The sequence below is a fragment of the Colletes latitarsis genome, chromosome 7, assembly GCF_051014445.1.
Source record: "Colletes latitarsis isolate SP2378_abdomen chromosome 7, iyColLati1, whole genome shotgun sequence".
NCBI lineage: Eukaryota > Metazoa > Arthropoda > Insecta > Hymenoptera > Colletidae > Colletes > Colletes latitarsis.
In genome coordinates this window covers 22686910-22705907 of record NC_135140.1, presented here as the reverse complement: position 1 = coordinate 22705907, position 18998 = coordinate 22686910, and the positions used below count along the sequence as shown (strand labels likewise).

At 44.8% G+C, this 18998-nt stretch overlaps 1 protein-coding gene across 5 annotated transcripts in view; it reads left to right on the top strand.

Annotated features, from left to right (window-relative positions):
- Tinc (transmembrane protein tincar) overlaps positions 1 to 18998 on the top strand; it is a 61996-nt gene that overhangs the window by 10222 nt on the left and 32776 nt on the right. For 4 of the 5 annotated variants that reach the window (XM_076769246.1, XM_076769244.1, XM_076769245.1 and 1 more), the window contains exon 2: positions 13714 to 13752. The exons of the other annotated variant lie outside the window; for it this stretch is intronic. The gene's annotated coding sequence lies outside the window, so the exon portion shown is untranslated. The remainder of the gene's footprint in view (positions 1 to 13713; positions 13753 to 18998) is intronic. 5 annotated transcript variants of the gene reach the window in all.

The following is an 18998-nucleotide window of genomic DNA, read 5'->3' as shown; positions in this document are numbered from 1 at the left end:
GAAATAGCAATAAGCGTGGCTCGGAAAACAAGCAAAAGCATTTGCCGCGGCCGAAATTGAACCGGCCAGTTGGCCAACCGTTTGGGCTGGCGGGGAGTTTGTTCTTGGTTGGCCCTTTGGGCCGCCTTCCCGCTACGTGACCGTCGTAACTCGCCCGCTATATGCCCGTAACCCGATAGTTGAAGCTTCGCTGCACAGTTTCGAGCACATTGCTCCGGCAAGCTCCATTGTTTCTCACCAGTTTATCGTAACCCAACACTTATTGTGCATCCTGCGGCACGCTGGGTTTTACGCTCTTGGTAGCCGGACGGACGGGACGACCTGTTCGTTCGCCTGCCTACCTGCCTGCCTCCTTCGTTTACGATTCTCCCAAGATGCCCGCGCATCTTGATTTCGATCGAACAAACATTTTCTACGTCTGTAGCCGTCGCGATCGTGTTCAGCCACGGGAAACGCGGAAGAGGAAAGGAAAGACGTCGTAGGCGTGCGTTTACGACTCGCAATACCTAGTCGAACTTTGAACGCCAAGGATCGATATAGCGGTTAACGCGAAAAGTTGCGTGTTGACCTGCAAGGCTATTTCTAACCGGTCGATATACATACTCATAGTCTCCTGTTCTACACTGGCCGAGGCAGTAGGGGCCACTGACACGAATTATGCTGCTTCTCTACACGATTCGACACGGTCGCGGGAAATAAGCGAACATTGCTTTATCAACTCTTATTCTCTTATTTACTTTTTCTTTCCTAGCGTCGTCGTTTCTATCCGTTTGTTCGTAGGATAACTTTGGCTCGAGGCGGTCGTGAAATTTATCGTTATTCAAAATACCGTATACTTGGATGCGCGATAAAAAGGTTTAATAATTTAATAATAATAATAGGGACGAGTATCGTGGCTGTACGTTCCATGCCATATTGCGTTCGACGTGTTAGTTTATTCATCCGAGATCGCATGAACCTGTACATTCGCAGATCGTAATTGCATCTTTGACGAGATACGTTTACAGAAATGTCGCCTTAAAGATAGCATACGCGAGACACAACCGACCAGCCTAACCGTATATGTATGTATGTAGTTGTCATCTAAAAATGCAACGGCAGGAACTCGTCGGTCCGGATGGTACTTAATACGACGACAAGCCCATATCATCGATATTCTTGTATGCGAGAACAAGCCAGTTGATTTCGGTGGGACTCGTCGCCAGGGTCCGGTTGGCTTCCTCGAGCATCTAATAACGGTGCAGAGGATTCGAGATGAAACCTCAACCTTGGAATTAGAATCGTTGGAAAGTTGTCGTTTCCTAGCGTGCTTGTACGCGTACATACTAGTTTACGAACATCGAACGAAACCAGTAACGCGTCTTCGTTGCGAACCGGGTTTCTGCTGCATTCCTTCGGGCCTGTTCTCGCGCGGAATTCGTACCTTCCGAACGAATCGAGTTTCGTGCCTTTAAGTCGAAGAATTATCGATGCTTGGGTCGTTTTGTTCGCATCTCTCTGGATGGAAAGACACGACGCGACGTCGTTGTTACTCGTGTCGAAGCAAGGGACGGGAATAATGCAGCTTCCGCGTGGTCGTGCAATTAGCCCCGCGCGCTATAATCGTACAAGAACTTGACAGTGACGTAAGAATGTGGGTCAAGGGGCGAGGTACCCTCGATGTTTACCGTCGTCTCGCTCAAAGGAACTAATTTCCTGCAAATTACACGCCAATTCCCCCTGTCGGGCTCTCTTGGTTTCCGAAGACGCTCAACCGCAGAGTCTGTAATCTCTCTGCGACCACGCGAGATCTCCGGCTTTACCCCTTTTGCTCTCGCGCTTATTTTTTTCTACCCTTCGCGACTCGTTCGATGCATTCTTTTGCATTATTGCCGAATAACGATTATCGCGACAACAACTTATTTACGCGCGAAACAGATTTTCGTAAAGTTTACTCGAGAACGCAACTCCGGAACTTGTCGCGTCGCAGCAACCGTCGATATCGTGCTAGTTAAATTATCCAAGTACAATAAACTGCTCCGAATTAGCGTGAATTTGAAATGCAAATTCCCCGATTCGATTAACAAGACTCCATTCCCTGCGGAGACGTATAGTTTCGGGGGCTCGTTATTTCCAAACTACCATCGCGTTAATTTTCTTTTTATCGGATTTTTTAAATCAGGACAATACTACGCATCGACTGCTCGTCGTCAGTTTATCGTGGGTTATAAATATAAGAATAATGATTAAACGATTACTTATCGACGAGGAAACGAAGCAGAAAATGATACGCGCGATGTACTATAATAACGAGTCGCTGGAATCGGACTATAATGATTTAAACAATAACGCGATACAGTTGCAAGCGTCGATCGAAAAATAACGGTTAAACTCGAATAGTTGCAAAGAAACTGAAACATTTTTAGATTTACCCGCGGATCAAAAAGAAAAGTTAACAGTGTTTTTTCTACCTGTACGACTGTTTTATCGCCGTGGTTACTAGCCGTGGTTACTATTGATCGATGGATCGTTTGGCTGTGCGCTCGCTCTCTTGCCCTTTGGTTCGTGTCACGGTGCAGTTTGGCCGACGTTGACGCATGCCAGAGTGACGAAAATTTTTCCACAAACAATGTCAGCTGTTGCGCAGTTACATACATTTACACGAGACAGTGTATTGGTCGATGAAAAACGATTCTGCTAAAAGCGCAAGCGTCGACTCTGTGCGGTTGTCTCTCGGCCGTTCGCCAAAATGGTTTTAATTCGTAAAAAAGTAATCCCTGTAAAATTCGAATAACTGGAAAACGCAACTGGCGGCCCTTAAAGTTTTACATTTAAAGCTGAATTCGTCGGATGTAACTGCTGCAAAGCAATTGGAATCGAATGCGTCCATCGTTCAAAAGGGTTTGTTAGACGATTTGGAGCACCGCGCGTATAGTTTTACTCTTATCGTCGAACCATTCCGAGATACGAAAGCAAACAAATTTCACCGTAAAAGACCACTCTGATGTACAGACATCGATGAGGAGGGGGTTGTATCGTAACCGTTTAGTTAGTCTGCTGGAAAGTGGTAAACGCGTCCGTGACAAATTAGCAGAGACTCGAGGAGGAAGTCGAGATGGCGTGTTGGCGTGTTGGCGCGTATTCGTAGCAGAGCGAATCATGCGTAGATTCGTAATCAGTGGTTTGCGCGGCTCTAATTGGAAGACGCGCGCTGACTCGAAGTTTAGCTCAAAGTTAGCCGGAAGTTTCGCAAGAGAATTCCTCGTCCAAGGCTAGAAGATCGATGCGTTTCGTCTGCGAACCCTCAGAATTCCAGTTATCGAGAGCATCGCGGAATTTCCTCTGTCGGTCGAATCGATTGTTCGTCCATTGACAAGTATTCCGGGAGGGGAGAAGCCAGGGAAATAGTATTGTCACGCGGTGCTTCCATCTGTATTATCGTCCATCTGTATTATACGCGTTACGCGCCTGATAGAGTAGAACGTGTTCACCTTTTTCGCTCGCACGATCGTCGGTTGATTATTTTGTTACGCTCGTACCAGACCGGAAACAGGTTCTGTGCTTGCGATAATACATATGTATACCTTTTCTCGATTATCCGAATTTCCCTCTATCGACCGACCAATTCGTTTGCTCGGGTAGCGGATCGTTTCTGCCTCGGACCAAACGAGACAATAGATACATTTTATTTTAGCCGAGGAATTACACCCGCGAGAAACACGCTAACAAGTATCGAAAGAAAAGTAACAGAGGTTCGCCATCCGTAGGTTAATCGTTGGAGCGAGCGTTTCAGAAATTTCCTTCCCAGGTGTACCGTAATAGCCGTCGGCTTAGCTTTCCGACCGAATTGTACTTTGCGTTCAAGTTTTAATAGGATCGACTGTTACGTTTAACTGCTAATTAAGCAATCAACCTCCGTCAAGGTACGGCAGTGCCGACACACTCTCTGGACGACCGACGTTTAATTATGACGGCAACTTGAATTTGATATTAAAACCAACGCGGTAGAAATAATTACGAAACTCTCAAGACATTATGCTATTCTGTTTCGATAATTAGTTCGATGTGTTTAATTCGCACAACAGTGTTCTCGATGGCCGGCGGCTCCGGCTCCGGCTCCGGCTCCGGCTCCTCTTTCTACTTCAGAACGAATAAGCAGCAGACACGTAATACCGCAGCATTATACGCGATAAAATATTCATCGAATTAAATTTTTCCAGCAACGAGAACATTGGCTCGGACACAAAGCGCTATACCATAAAAGCGAAGCGAAAGCAGGCTTTGAAAAATATACGGAAACTCGAAATAAAGCCAGTATTTGTGCGGTCGATGATTTGCATATAGCACACGACAAAAATAATGTATCGTTGATTTTTCAGTCGATCGCGTGTTGTATATTTCGCGTTCATATTTTTTTCGAATAAATTTTACCCTCTTTCCGTTTCGTTCGGGCACTTCAACGACATTTAATATCCTCGGGCGCGTGCAACCAAATGAGAAAACTCTCGAGAGCATACAGCTTCGTTCTAGAAACGATATTTCGACCATAGTTATGGCCCACGAGACTTGCTTTGTTAGTCGTTGGCTTTATTTTATTCTTCAAATTCACGCGTTGCAAAGAAAGCAGCAATTTCTCCAAAAAATGTCGATTACATCTACTTTAATCGTTTATTCGATCGGTAACCTTCGCCAAGTTCGATTAAACTTTAGTACGAGCGTAAAAAGTTGCACGATTCGAACCGAAAGGAGGCGGCAGTCGTCTTCTTTGAAAATACACTTTAAAGAATTTTCAACCGTGAAAACGGAGGATAGTCTTTCTCAGAAATATCGAGTAATTATTTAACGAGTCGATATTTGGTGACTCGATACGATTTAGTTTACTAATATTTATAAGTTGCATTATTTCTTGACACGAATTTGTTTTAGAGTTCCCTTGGGTAGAAATCGATAAGTGTACGATCCGATAATCGCACGGGCTATTGAACCACTCCTGCCCTGCTAATTCACGTTTGAACGCAACTGACAGCATCGTGCGAATACACAGATAAGATAAACACGATTGATCCTCCATATGCTGCAACGGAAAATCCATTGTTAGCTATTTCACGTTGCGTTCAATATTTGATTATAACTCTTTGTAACAAACAGTTGGTAGAATAAAACCCCCGGAACATTATATAAAAGTTGCCAATCGACGCGTCGATTAATTAAATAATTACTCGAATATCCGTCGAGGTAGAAAAGCGATAGGTTCGCCGTGGAATCCCGTGCACGACAGCCTGTTTCGAGTGGAAATCGAAAACCGAGCAGCGAGCGGCGGTGTAAAATTTTCAGAGCATCTACGAAAGACGAAGCCGCGTAAACTTTGAACCGTAAAATTGCTACGGCGAGAAATTCCAGCTCGGGGCTAAAGTAGAAAAGAGAAAACCGTGTCAACCCGAGCCGAGCGTTCGTCACCCCATGGCAAAACATCCCCGATTTTCACGGGTATACGTTCTGTGGACGCATTTACTTACGCTCGTTTACAGCCGACTTGCTCGCAACTCGATATACCCGTATTTGATTACCCGCAACTGACACATGCACCCACCCGTATATCGAGTGACTCATTATTATTGTTTGACTCCGTAGAGGCTAGTCAAAGCATCCGGTGAGATGTACTCGGGCCGCTGACCGGCTGCCTCAAACAGAATTTACAACAATCGTGTCCATCGTCGTTGCGGAAACGGAAACGGAAACTTGACCAGAATAAGACGGAATTTCGTCATGTACCGTGAAAACCTAAACGCGCCGCGTCGATAACGAAACTTTCACTCCGTTTGAGAAAATAATTATCGGTCTTCCAACAACAGTTTTCATCGTTCGATACCAAGCTACCGTTGGAAAATTGAAACGATGAGAAGAATGAAGAAAACGAAAGAGGATATTGCCAAGCGAACACAGCGATCGGTAAAAAAAAATTGGAAAAATATTTGCGCGCACTGTTGTAACAATCTATTTCCGGATAACTTATATTTTCTCGTGATTCTGTTTGTTATTTTGGAGCAAACAGTTCTCGCGTCTATCTATATGCGTTTCATCTTGGTCGACTCGTAGATTAAACGAAACGCGAATGCTCGAAAATGCTGGACTCGGCGACCGACTTCTTTATTACCTTATTTCACGGAGGATGGAATCGGAAATGAGATTAAAGTGGATACGACCAATCCCGGAACAATTCTGCTTCTCCTATTCGACGGATCGATCGTAAAACACTATTCTCGTTCCACGAAATCACAGAGAAATTTGCTATTTTGTTTATACTGTGTAAGCACGACGGACAGTCAGATCTGTCTCGTCCGCGCGATAAGATGGTTTTTCAAAATTTTGAACCTCTAACGGTGCAGTATGACGTTAGTTTTGCTAGAATTAACGATAATAAACGATGAAACGATTGCGTTAACATAATTATCTAATCTTCCTATTTAAAATTTTTAATGTTAAGATTTAAGGACACCGTCCAAGATTAGTCGGATTTGCTCTTTTATTCGGACCAACAACGTACGAAACCAAGCTAGCTGGTAAAGCGATCCTATTAACATAATGAGAAATTTAGGAAACAGACTTGATAAAAGCGTCGACTTTTGCTCTGCCTAAAACTGCATTAACAAAGCGCCGATTCAAGTATACTAAGCTTGTTAGGGTATAGGGTTTATTTGATTTACAAACGAAAGGAATATACATATTATTCGTTTTTGTAATAAACGTGCACAGGGACTCGATCGGCGTTGTCGGAATGCATTGAGCGGTGCAGCCGTGCACCGATGCATTCGCGAAACTAAATACGCAAAGCATCGAAACGGAGCAGCCCGTTGGCCGAAGGGAAATTTGATTGATAGGAGGTGAAGCGACCATCAGAAAAGCACTTTAGGTAATTGGATACTGGTAAATCTCATTAGGTAAACTCAACAAGTATCCGTGTGTACACGGCGACAGCTTGGCAGCGTACTCGTACGTTCGATAAATCCGAATACGGTATTTCCCCACCGAGGAGAGCAAGGTTTCTGCTAACGAAACCGCCGATATACAGTATCGAGCGTCGTACGACGGTGTCATTGTTCCCGTATACGTCAACGTACGATATAACTCTAACCCTGCCTGCGTACGCTTAATCTCGCAGAATCGCGTAACTTTGTATCGATGCGCATAGTTTGTTCACGCACGAGTGATATTACCTCTCCGCGTATTCTCTCGTGCATGAATTATTCTTGTTCATCGATAACGTTACAGTTTCTAGTTGAGTTCACTTTTTAAAACGAATACTAGATACGTCGTAACGGCCTGGCATAATATGTAGATTTAAAAGGTTTGTCGTTTAAACGAGCAGAAAAGGTAAATTGGAAAATACGACGCATATCGTTGCTGCTGTAATTCGTTTTTCTCGCTTTTTGTCGATGAAAGCCTGTGTTTGAAACGGATGTTTGGATGTTTTCATGCAGCAGCACGCTTTCAGTTTAATACGTGCGCTTTGTCAGGCGAGACTAGACCAGATAAGGATCGATGCGATGCGATGCGATGCGATGCGATGCGATGCGATGCGTTGGGATGCGTCTCCTCTAGGTTGGTCGTTAATATTCCACGAACCTTTCCGACTGCGCCTTTTCAACCGTCGATTCCACCGACATACTGCATCGCGCGAGAAATAGATCGTCCAAGTCACTCATTGGCGAATCTAATAAAAATCCTTATTGCGAATCGAGCTAAAATCGAAAGAAGCGGCGCGGCGTCTCGAGCCGTCTGAAAAGCTAGACAAAGGAAGTAGGTAAACTTTATTCGCGTCTGCCTCGAGTCCCAGCTATACGTAATTGGCGAAAGTGCGATTTGCATGGAGGATAGAGTTTATCGAATAAAATGACGACAATGGTCCGGTTGGACTATTTTTCCCCCGACGTGATCGTAATTAAATTCCGAGGATCGAAGCAGTCGAGAGCTACGCGTGATTGCACGCACTTTACCGTCAGGCATCCAGGAATTTTCTCGTCGTTTCGTTAGTCCGCAGAGGACATTCGCCCCTTTGGGACCCTTATTCGACCCTACAGTACCCATATAAAAAGCCCATTCCCGTACGGGCAACTCGGCTCCCTCGATACGCGGCCAAAGATTCAATCGTATTTTTTACTCGTTTCCGAACAAACGTTACGCGACACGTTCGTTAATTGCTTAAAATCGCTTCGTTAACGTAGATAAGTAATTAATGCTCTTTGTCGAATAAACGAAACAAACCCCTTTTCGCGACGAATACGATACTGGGAATATTTCCCGATGGAAAACCGTAATATCTAAATAAGCCCGCGTACTGAAAAATCGATAAGTTTCAGGAAATATTGTATTGTGTAGCAGTCCGTTGAACGTGAGAGAGATAAATAAAGAACAATAGACTGAAGCGAAACGAACGAAAATTACAAAAGCGCTCGCATTTGGTGAATCTGAATCTCTCGTGACGCGGAGAAGAACAACACGATGCGTATACGTACAATATCTGTACTGGGTAATGCAACGTTCGGTAAAATTTTCGAAAACGGCTTTTTTCCATTTTTCTCTAACTCGAACCATCTCTCGAGATTAATGTTCGCTGTGCTCGTTAACTGATTGCGAATTCCGTCCGAAACAACGAAACGCGGTTCAAATTTCCAAAGACTTTATTGTCGCGAATAAAGGAAGCAACGACCGTAACGATCATCGTTCGAAAGGATTTCTAAAATTCTAATAAAATAAACGCGTAAACGCGTATATCGGAACAAAAGAATTCGTTTTGCAATTAGGAAGGAAGCGTTGGACGCCAACTGCAAACTAATCGAATCCTTGTCATTATCGAAAGACGGCCAAGCTTCTTCTTACGAAGTCGTATCTACGATAAGTAAAAGGGTTTACGCGTGCACAGGTTACAATATGCTCGAGCACGATGTTTCTCTTTTTACGTACCCGAAACGTACGGTTGCGGCCAGTCAGATAACGATAATCGCCGGAACCCATGAAATTCGCTGAATTTTCATCACCGATAACATCTCGCCGGGCAATCGTACGCCCGACAATTTCCGTCGGAACGATCAATCTTTAAATAAAATTGCACTCCGATGCGCATAAATTTGCATAAAGAAGTCTGTTAGGGTCGTCGAATTATAACGTACCTATACCGTTTCCGACCGTTCTTCTTTTTCCGTGTACCTTGCAATTTGCCTTTTTAACTATATTATCGTTTGTCCTTATTTCGTATATCAATTGATTTTCGCAAGCATGTGGGTCGTTTGTTTCTCTTATCGTCGGTTACGTTCAGAATTTGTCTAATCGTTATCGGTAGTTTGGCGGAAAAGCTACTCTAACTTGAACAATTTTTGTCGAGCGAATGTTAGTTAACGACGCGTTTATCTGTACGGCACCTTGGCGTAACGAATCAGCGTGTCGGGAGGGGCGGCAGAAAACGAGAGACGGAGGAGCAAATATCGCGTAGCCTTGCTACAACCCGTTCCGTAGTTTGCATTTACCCGCTCATTTACCCTCCTGGTGCTTCCAGTACAACCTCGTAGCAGCATATCGCGGTGCCCCGCTCGCGATCACCCTGAACACGCTCTATGAATTAGCTTTGTTTGCAAGTTAAACGAAGAGCTAATTATTTTTCGCGATATACGTGCATCGCCTGCCTAGCAGCAATCGGGGCTGAACGCGACGACCGAGCAGAGTCCATATAACGAAAAAGGATCGAGTAATTAATGGAGATGGGATAATATGTCTATTTTATTGCCTACGAGAAATTGAAACATTTACGTATTTGAATGTCATCTATTCGAAAAGGTTGGATTTATCGAAAGTGTACCAATATAGAGAAATACATATTTCGTGTCCTGTTTCTTACAATCCCGTAAAACTGTATCGACGAGGCACCCAAGAGAGTTCATCGAATCGTAAAAGCCGATAGAAACTGTCGCTCGGTTGTCACCGACCGGGGTAAAAGAACCGGAAACGAATCACGTGGTCGCGATAAAACAGAATTCGAGAAACTCGAGGATGTACGCCAAGTATTTTGACAGGTTACGAAGAATATGTACATGTATATTATTATTATCGTATTCGTTGAAACGTATCTGTCGGAAAAATTCCGTGTAATTTTGTCCGCTGGTTATCCTCGTTTGTTACTAGCGTTAGCAGGGTTTTCCGGTAGAAAAGGACCGGCCAGGCGCGTCGAAAATCGTTGGCTCGTTGCTCGTACGTTTGTTCGCTTTGTTGTACTTGGGTGCTAATGCAATTTCCCCTCTAGAGATTAAGCTGGTTTCGCTAACGTCAGACTCAATTCCACGTCGTTCTCGGAAAATAAGCGGTGTATTATCTCAGTGTCGCGACTGGCAGGCAGAAACGTGTCGCAGGAAAAACACGGTGCACAGTGCGATTTTCTTGCCGTAGCTACAGGGAAGTACGGTGTTGTTCTTTCCTCGATTACGCGCCAAAACGATCATGTTCTGTCGTCGCTAAATACGTTACGTTTCTTGCATTACTTGGCTGGTAATTGATAAGGAAAAGAAAACTTGGCAATCTAGTCGGAAGAAGTAGTCGTACTATATTTTAAAAAACATTTATAGAACGCTTGACGACTATTGCGCGCGTTGCTATTTGCGAGGATCCTCTAAGGTAGACCGGCCGGTTTGGTCGCCTTTCGACACGGATTACCAGTTACGTGTCGTCCACTGCACCCTCTTTTCAATCTTTCCTCTCTCTTTGTACGCGCGCGTATGTCTTCCTTTCCTTTCATAGCATAGACTCGATGTAGAGCAGTCCGCGACTTTGCAATTCCAGCAGCCGCCTCCTACGCGTATCGACGGAAGCCTCCGCCTGCCTGCCAGTCTGCCTCTTTTCGTCTCGGCCCGTAGAAAAAGGAAGGCAATCACTTTGGGATTTTATCCTGGATTACCATGGACGAGAGCGAGACGACGGAACGAGGGGAAAAGGGAGTAATAGGAAATGGCTGGCAGGTGGGGAAACTCTTCGATTGCACCGGATTAAATGGAGACTTTGGGTAAAGCAAACACCGCCGCGACGAAAGCATACCTTCTCGTTTCTTCGGCCGTCGCGTCGTATGCATTATCGTGTCGGTGATTCGAGAAATGGGTGGTACGCGTTTACAAGTAAACCGTCCTGTAAACCGATACGAAGACTCGAGACGGTTCGCGGTCTTATCCAATCGATCGAGATTAAAAGATGCACCACCGAGCGACGAGCATCCTTTACGGGGCATAGACCTCGTTAATATGTATCTCGAAACCAACGATTCGATCGCTTCAATTTTCTTTAATTACAATTGTACCGAGATTCCTTTGTCGATCCGTTTCGAAAACGATGCAACTGCTATTGCACGAAACTGTAACGAGTACTACGTCCGAGCATAAACTGTTTGAAAAGTTTCCCTCGTACGCCTATTCGAGCATCGTGCATCGGTTTTCGAAAATCCGATTCTCGTAACTTTGTTTCCCCGTTATTCGTAAGAAGAGCAGTCAAGTTTCGTCCGACCGCGACCGTTGAAAAGAGTCTGGAAGTTTGCGCGGCGAAACGTGGAGTGTTTCCGCCATCGTAGACGCCGCGTCGCGCCGGTTTCTGAAGAATTCATTTCTGCGACAAACCTCGCGTTAAATTGAGAAATATTTTGTGGCCGTGGCAGAAGCTCGCACTCGTTACCAAGTTGGCAGAAAGTCTCGAAACGATAAACGTCGTCGCGCAATCTCGCAATTCGATCTTGAACTTGAGTAACGAGCAACGGCGAAAAACTCTTGCGTCCCGTCGTTTGCATAAAAGAAAAGTCGTACGAAAACCGTTTCGGAGTTACTATTCCGAAACTGTATTTCGCCTGACTCCGAGGTATTCTCGAGATTTCGTTTCGGAGCAGTCTTCCCATAGAATTTCCACGTACACTTACGTTGCTACGAAATAATCCACGGCTTAGCTACCGAAGCATGAAGTCTAGACGACAATCAGTCAACTCAAGGACAAAGCCTAGGAACGAGAACATCTGTTGGATGATATCTTTGATACTTGCCTAATTATAGGTCTTACGAAAGACTGTAACGAAGGAAAAGGACTCGTTGGAGCGACGGACGAGCTCGTGACCGCTCGATTATTTCGTCGAGCATATTAACACGCTCGAGTGCAGCCATCGGCGGCGCACCGTTTAAACGTTGAAATCGAAACGTAGGATGAAATGTCTGGCCTAAAGTAGAAAAAGAAAAATCGGTAATTTAAGCACCGTTCCTTTCTCGTTTAGAGTTGCGCGCGTATATTTCCTCCGTCCGTTCTTTTCTTCTTTTTACAACTGTTTCGTCGTTCCGAGCTTTCGAGTCCTTATGAATATTTATAACAAACGGTGGGATGGGTTAATTTCGCTGGGAAGCCCGCTTGTATTATCCGTCTGCGCGAAGACTTATTATGTACATGGAAAGCGATAGAAGGGTGGAGTTTCGGTTTCCGTCGACGACTGTGTACGCATAATAGCAACAATGACTGGCAATCTCGGCAAGTCTCGCGGTAGACATTTTTTGACCGCGTGAATTTCATAAATCGCGTGACTCAATTTGTCCGTGGGATTGCATACGGGCTGGAAAAAACCGCATCTGCATCGTCCTTAAATGCGATTCTTGATGAAGCGTCGGCATAAAGTTGCATCGGTGGGACGTTATCGCGATGAAACTGGTTGGACCATCGCCAAAAATATGCGAGTTAAGTTCACGCGCGCGTGAATATCTCGCGGTGCGGCCGCTGGCTCGCGCTTTAAATTACAAAAATTTACCGATCGTTTCGTAGATCGGACCATGATCGTCCGTGGAAACAGCGGGAGAAAAGATCTCTTTGCTACCCATCGACGTCGATCGTTAACGCGTCGAAAAAATTTGCCGACGCTTCATATTCAAATACGCACACGGTCGATCGTTGAAATTTCACGAATCGCGGCAGAGAATGCCGTCGCGCAGAGTGAAAAGTTTGTCCACTTTCATGCAAATCCGTCCTCTGTAATTGTTCGCTCACCCAATGGCGACTAATGCCCCACCCTCGGGAATCGAGTGAAATACAACTACCGCGAGCCCGGATCTTCCGCTCGCGCTTCCCCGTTTGCCTTCCTGTTCGATCAGCTACGACGGATAGCAGTCGGCAATGTATGGTCGTGGACCGATAGACTCCATAAAAGCTCTGCGAGTGCGTCGCTCGGAACCACCTTCTCGCCTATACAACCACACAGAACCCTAGCATTCATATTCGGTCAGCGTGCTTACCCTCTCTCTAAGTTATTGCTTTGTCTAGAAACTCGAACGCATAAATGTATTCGATGCTCGATGACTCGTTACTTTTTCCACTTTACTTCGAAGAGGTCTACGTGACCAAATTGATCGTTGCGATGCACTTTGCTATGTAAATAGTCGTCGACGAAGCACCTTTTAAATTTACATTTCGAACGAATTACGATAACACGTACCTTTGACAACAATTTCACGACCCTGCCCACCCTCGTGGCCCACCCTCGCTTCTAATTCAAGACGACAAAAACGTTTCGATGCTTACTCTCGTATCGACGGTGCAGACTTTGATTCGCAGAAGGTACATACATACCTCCTCTCGTCGAGTTTGCAAGACGGCTAACCAGATGCGAGCGTTCTCTTCTCTAAAGATTAACGATTATTTGTTTGTCGCGCGTCTAAAAGGCTCTTTTCTTTTCTGTTTCAGAACTCGTGCCACAAAAGATACACGCTCGACGAATTACCGGTAAGTTCGACACCTAATTTTTGCTAGATTCAAGCGATACGTTATAAGTATTTAAAACGAGGACTTGAAAGCGAAATTATTTTGTTCGGTAATGCTTTTTTCTTTAATAGGAATTAGGTATTTCTTCTCAGGTTCTTTCGCAGAGAGTTTCGATATAAGATAGAACTTTAATAATTGCAGGAAAATGGAGCTGAACGTTTCTTTGTGCATCGAAATTCATGAATGAGAAGAAAGGCAACGGGAAGCCTTTTCTATCGTATTCTCTCTCTTTCTTTTCCTCATTTCCTAGAAGACCATTTTTAATTGAGCGCTGCACGTAGTCCGTGCTCGATCCGAGACGATTCACTTAGCAATTACCCACCCCACAGTACCTATTATTTCGTCCCTCTGCTGCTCTTCTACAGATTGTTCCCCTTGTTTTGCATTATATTTAATTTATATATTTATGTTAAGATCGCCTTACTTTTCTACCACCTGGCTACCAGACCGTTTTATTTAAAGATTGGAAAAATATCCTCGTATAAATACTTATTGAGTAAACAACTATTTTTATCGTTGCTTCGTCTTTGAGTGTCTAGTCGAATTTAAAATGTTTCGCGTCGCTGTTGATAAGTCGGAAAGTCGAGCCGCGTGCTATTGATTTGAAAGTTACGCGGAAGTGGATGGACTCGCGAGGAAATTGATAGGACGTTAGACGATAGACGTAGGTACATTGACCGAAGTAATGCTTGTAAGCGCGCGTGCAGCCGTCTACGTGATGTCCGGACATCCGACATTGGACGTCCGCGGCGCGTTACCAGGAATGCCAGTCGCTGCAGACCACATAATCGTTATGCGAACGCGTTGTTCCGTACAACGTTCTGCCTTCGACAAAAAGATATCGCAAACGAGCTCGTCGGCAGCCAACGAATTCGATAATCAAAATTCAATCGTTGTTTAACATTACATCCAAGTTGATGCCGTAGTTAGTTCTAGAAAAAAAAACAAGTATTTAAGAAAAAGTACTTGCTAGTAATTACGCAAACATCCTGCATTTAAATTAATTTTCAATTAAATAAACAATTTATGGTTCAGTTTTATCGTACACTAGTCGTACGATCAATAACAAGTATCGAAACTACTTTGGATATGTAGCGTCAAAGTAAATGTTAAAATAAACATAAAAGACAACATAAATAATAGTAGTTGATATGGTAATCGGATAGAGGATGAAATGCCCTTTAAAATGAGCGTTTGTGCGAGTCGATAGCTTCATTAGTTCCGGAGATATAGCGATTTTAGTTTGGCATCGATGCGGTGGCTAGTTTCGGAGATATGGTTTGTTTACGTTTCCTTGTTGCGCTCGCGCGAGTTCATTGATCTCGCGCGCGCAGATAGTAGCGCGTAGTAAATTCTTGGAAATACTACGCCGAAACTGGGTCACGGCAGTCACGTACGCGAGCTAGGTCAGCACCACGCACGTGCGACAAGGAGGTCCGACGCGACGCGTCAGACGAAGACAGAGATACAAAAAATTACCATTTACATAAATTACGATATCTCCGGAACGGAAAGTCGGATCGACAAAAACCAAAAACCATTTTAAAGGGGAAGGTTTACCGCTTCCAACGATAGCTCGATTATGCAGAAAACACTAGTAATTTCAGAACTGCACGCGCCTAAACTTTTAGTATTTTTAATACGCGTGAATAGGCTATTGTACATGCGACGGACCGAGAGATTGAAAAATTACCTTTCACATAAATTACGATATCTCGAAAACGGAAAGTCGGATCGCCAAAAACCAAAAACCAGTTTAAAGGGGAGGCCTTGCCGCTTCTAACAATGACTCAATTATAAATAAAACACCAGTAGTTTCGGAACTGCACGCGTCTAAAGTTTAACTATTTTTAATACGCGTTATTAGACTGTTCTAAGCAGTGGAAACTGAAGACTCTCTCCTTTCGTCTTTGCTATACATACATATTATTTCCAAATTTACGAAATTAAACGAAATTTTAAAAACGGTCATTTTACGGTCGCGGTAGGTTTAGTGTTAAACCGGCGCGAAGCGGCAGACAGAGTTTAAACACGCGAACAAATTAACGGATGGATACCAGCCAGAATCAGTACCTTTAGCGTACATGTTTATATTCTTGTATACATACAATATTAGACTCTATTTGATCTATTTGAAAGACGTGTACGAAACGTCGCGCGTCGGTTGTAGAAAACCGCGTTTAGAAGGTAGGGAAAACAGAAGCATAAAATTTGACCGGCTCGCCGTGTAAAGTTTATTTTCCCTGAGCAGATCCGACGAACGCGCGGCGTAACCAAATATAACGCCCTCCTGACGGGATTCGTAAGCGCGTCAAGTTTCGTGGAGTCTCTGCTAATCGTATTTGGGATCTGTTCGACACGGCCGGAAACTAAGTTAAGCGAGAACAGAGCAACGTTGAAACAGCCGAGTTGCGCACAGTGCCGTTTCGATAATCCTCCCTTTTCACCGACCAGTGCTGCCATCGTCTTTCGTCTTTCGTCTTTCGTCTTTTGGCGGAAACGGGCCAACGGAACCGATCAGACTCGATCCCTCGTTCCTCTGCTCTGCCGCAAAACTAATTGCGTTCCTAAAGGTATTAATATTCCTCCAAAGAGGAAGGAAACTTGGGCTCCGGTTGGATTATTAGGGTTAGATCTGGATTTCCGATCTAATTCGTCGGAAGGTGAAGAACTTGTCTCGCGCAGGTGTTCGATCGACTCTAAATTACAAGCTGGACGATGATTATTTTGTTTCGTGCAAGCAAATTGTTCCGTTTCTAAGAGTGCCTTTTGCCGTTGCTGCGCCTAACTGAAATTGTACGATCGAACAGGAAGGAAATTCACGGATCGAGCATTTCGCACGATCCTTTCGAACGAATTTCACCCAGGAGATCGGACGTAAGTACGTGTAACGTAATCGAGCGCAGCTGGGGAGTCATTTATCGAACGAAAAGTACCGGTTAAAGGGGTTAAGAGTGTAATTACAAAGCGGTTGGCCGCGTGATTTACATAATGCTGGCATTACGCGTAGCTGCCGGGATTTGGCGCGGTAACGCAGCGAATCGACGCGATATACCTTTACTCGTTATCGAAAAAAGGACGCGCGGCGCGGCATTTGCAAAACCAGATCCTACAGTTGCGAGAGTCTCTGTTTCTTTCTATTTCATCGACTTTCTGTCTCTCTGTAGGCAACGGCCAACGCGTATCTGCTATTTCTATGTACCCTTTCGGTTACTAACTATGGTTGGTTATCCGGCGAAACCAGCGTGCTCGTACGATCGACACGTTACTTGGAACACGATTAATAAAATTATTAATATGCGATACGTATGCGACGACGTGGATTTTTTCTCGAGCTCATCGAATACATTCCATCGTTCTATCCTCTTTGAATTTCTAAACAACTAATTCCGAGTACTTATTCGTTTTGTTTAAAAATTTACGGTCGAAAGAAATGACCGCAGCGAGGGCTTAAATAGAAGAACAATGTCAATGTCCAAAGAGGTTGTCACAAATGGAGAACGTTTCGAGCGTAACGTGTAAGGTTGCTTTACGTTGGCAAGCAAAGGGTGGTGGTTCTCCGTTAATTAGTTTGCACTGGGCTGCAATCTGGAAAGGTGGTTTATCTCGCAGCAACCACTTATTCGCTTGCACCGTCGTACCCCGTAGCATCGTGCTATCGCTCGTTACTTGTACTTCCGGAACGCCTACGCCGACATTCCGACAGCTACTTACGCGACTGCCTAAGCGAGGAAAGCCAGAACACGCTATTAACTATACATGTATGTATTCGGAATTCCCTGGCAACGATCTTAACACTTTCCCACCGATTTACGTTTTCCAACTCCGTTCTCGAGACGTCTGTCGTCATCGCTGAAATTTATTTAAACGCAAACCTCGGGAACCACGCTTCTCCCGATCAATTTCGTGACTCTTGAACGGAATCGGCACGTCCTTGTTCGCGTAACCGGAAGAAATATCCTTGTGGCGAGGGGAGACGGAAGGAACGAACTCACGCACGCACGCACGCACGCATCCGCGTCGTCGAATTAATCGCGCGACCGCGCTTTATGAATTCTTGTCTCGTAACGCGCATAGACAACCAGGAACCCGATCGGATCGGCGCAAAGAACCGTTCCGCGAATCATGAGCTAATACGTTTGTAATTGCGGCTTTGTGCCCGAGTCGTCTCGACGAACTCGATCTCGCGGCGCTTAAAGGACCGATTATACGTTGCTGGATGGTTCGACGTCTATTAAGACTCGCCTTGTTAGAAATTCTCTCTCGATGCCTCGTTCGTAGACGAGTAAATCGACGATAAGGTTAACGGAGAATGGAACGACGAAATTGATTCTTCCGTGGCGAGGTAACGCGACGCGATGCATTAGTCGGCGATTGCCGTTTCGTGCTCGCGTCAATCAGCAGCTTTTCAACCATCGTCGAGTTTTCCCACCGACACGATCAAGATTCGATTAACGCGATGCCTTTGCCGCTTCTAGTCTCGCGTACATACTCCTTTTTTAATCGATATTTTGCTGAAATTCCGATTTATTCGCGCCGGATTACGTAAATTTATCGTTCTCTTTTATTCCATTCTTAGAACTGGAGCTCCATTACCGGAGTAAGCATCCGCGATGCTCGAACCGAGAGGCATTTTTCCCCAGAGTTTCCGGCGATTTATCTTCCGAATCACTTTCTTCGTGCGTCTTCGTTAGCGGAAAATGCGAGCGACGTTTAGTGACATTTGTCGATTCGTCGGTGCAAACAAGACGAGGACGAAGAAGAAGAAGAAGAAGAAGAAGAATGGCTGTTCCCTCGAGTTTCCTGGTGCGATTAATCCAAGAAAATAGCGAAACGTTTTCTCGGTGCGAACCTTGAACGAGGCAACCGTGACTCTTTATTCGATCGGAATAGAAAAGTATACGCGCGCGGATCCTTTTAAAATTTCTCCGCGCGTAGGGTTAGCCTGTAAGAAAGACGTTCGAAGATGCGACGTCGACCACTCGAGGTTGAAGTTGATTAGGGAGCCAAGAGTATTCAACGGTGGTTGATCCTGGGCGCTTGGCGAGCATCGATCGACCTTTAGGAAATTCAATATCGTCCGGATGGAAGCTGGCCACTGGATGGATCCTCGACCTGCATTCGGCCGACGAGGACAATACAGAGGCCCCTTTTGTTTGTCGGTCAACACCGAAGGCATCGATAGCAGCGACGAATAGTTGGCAGAC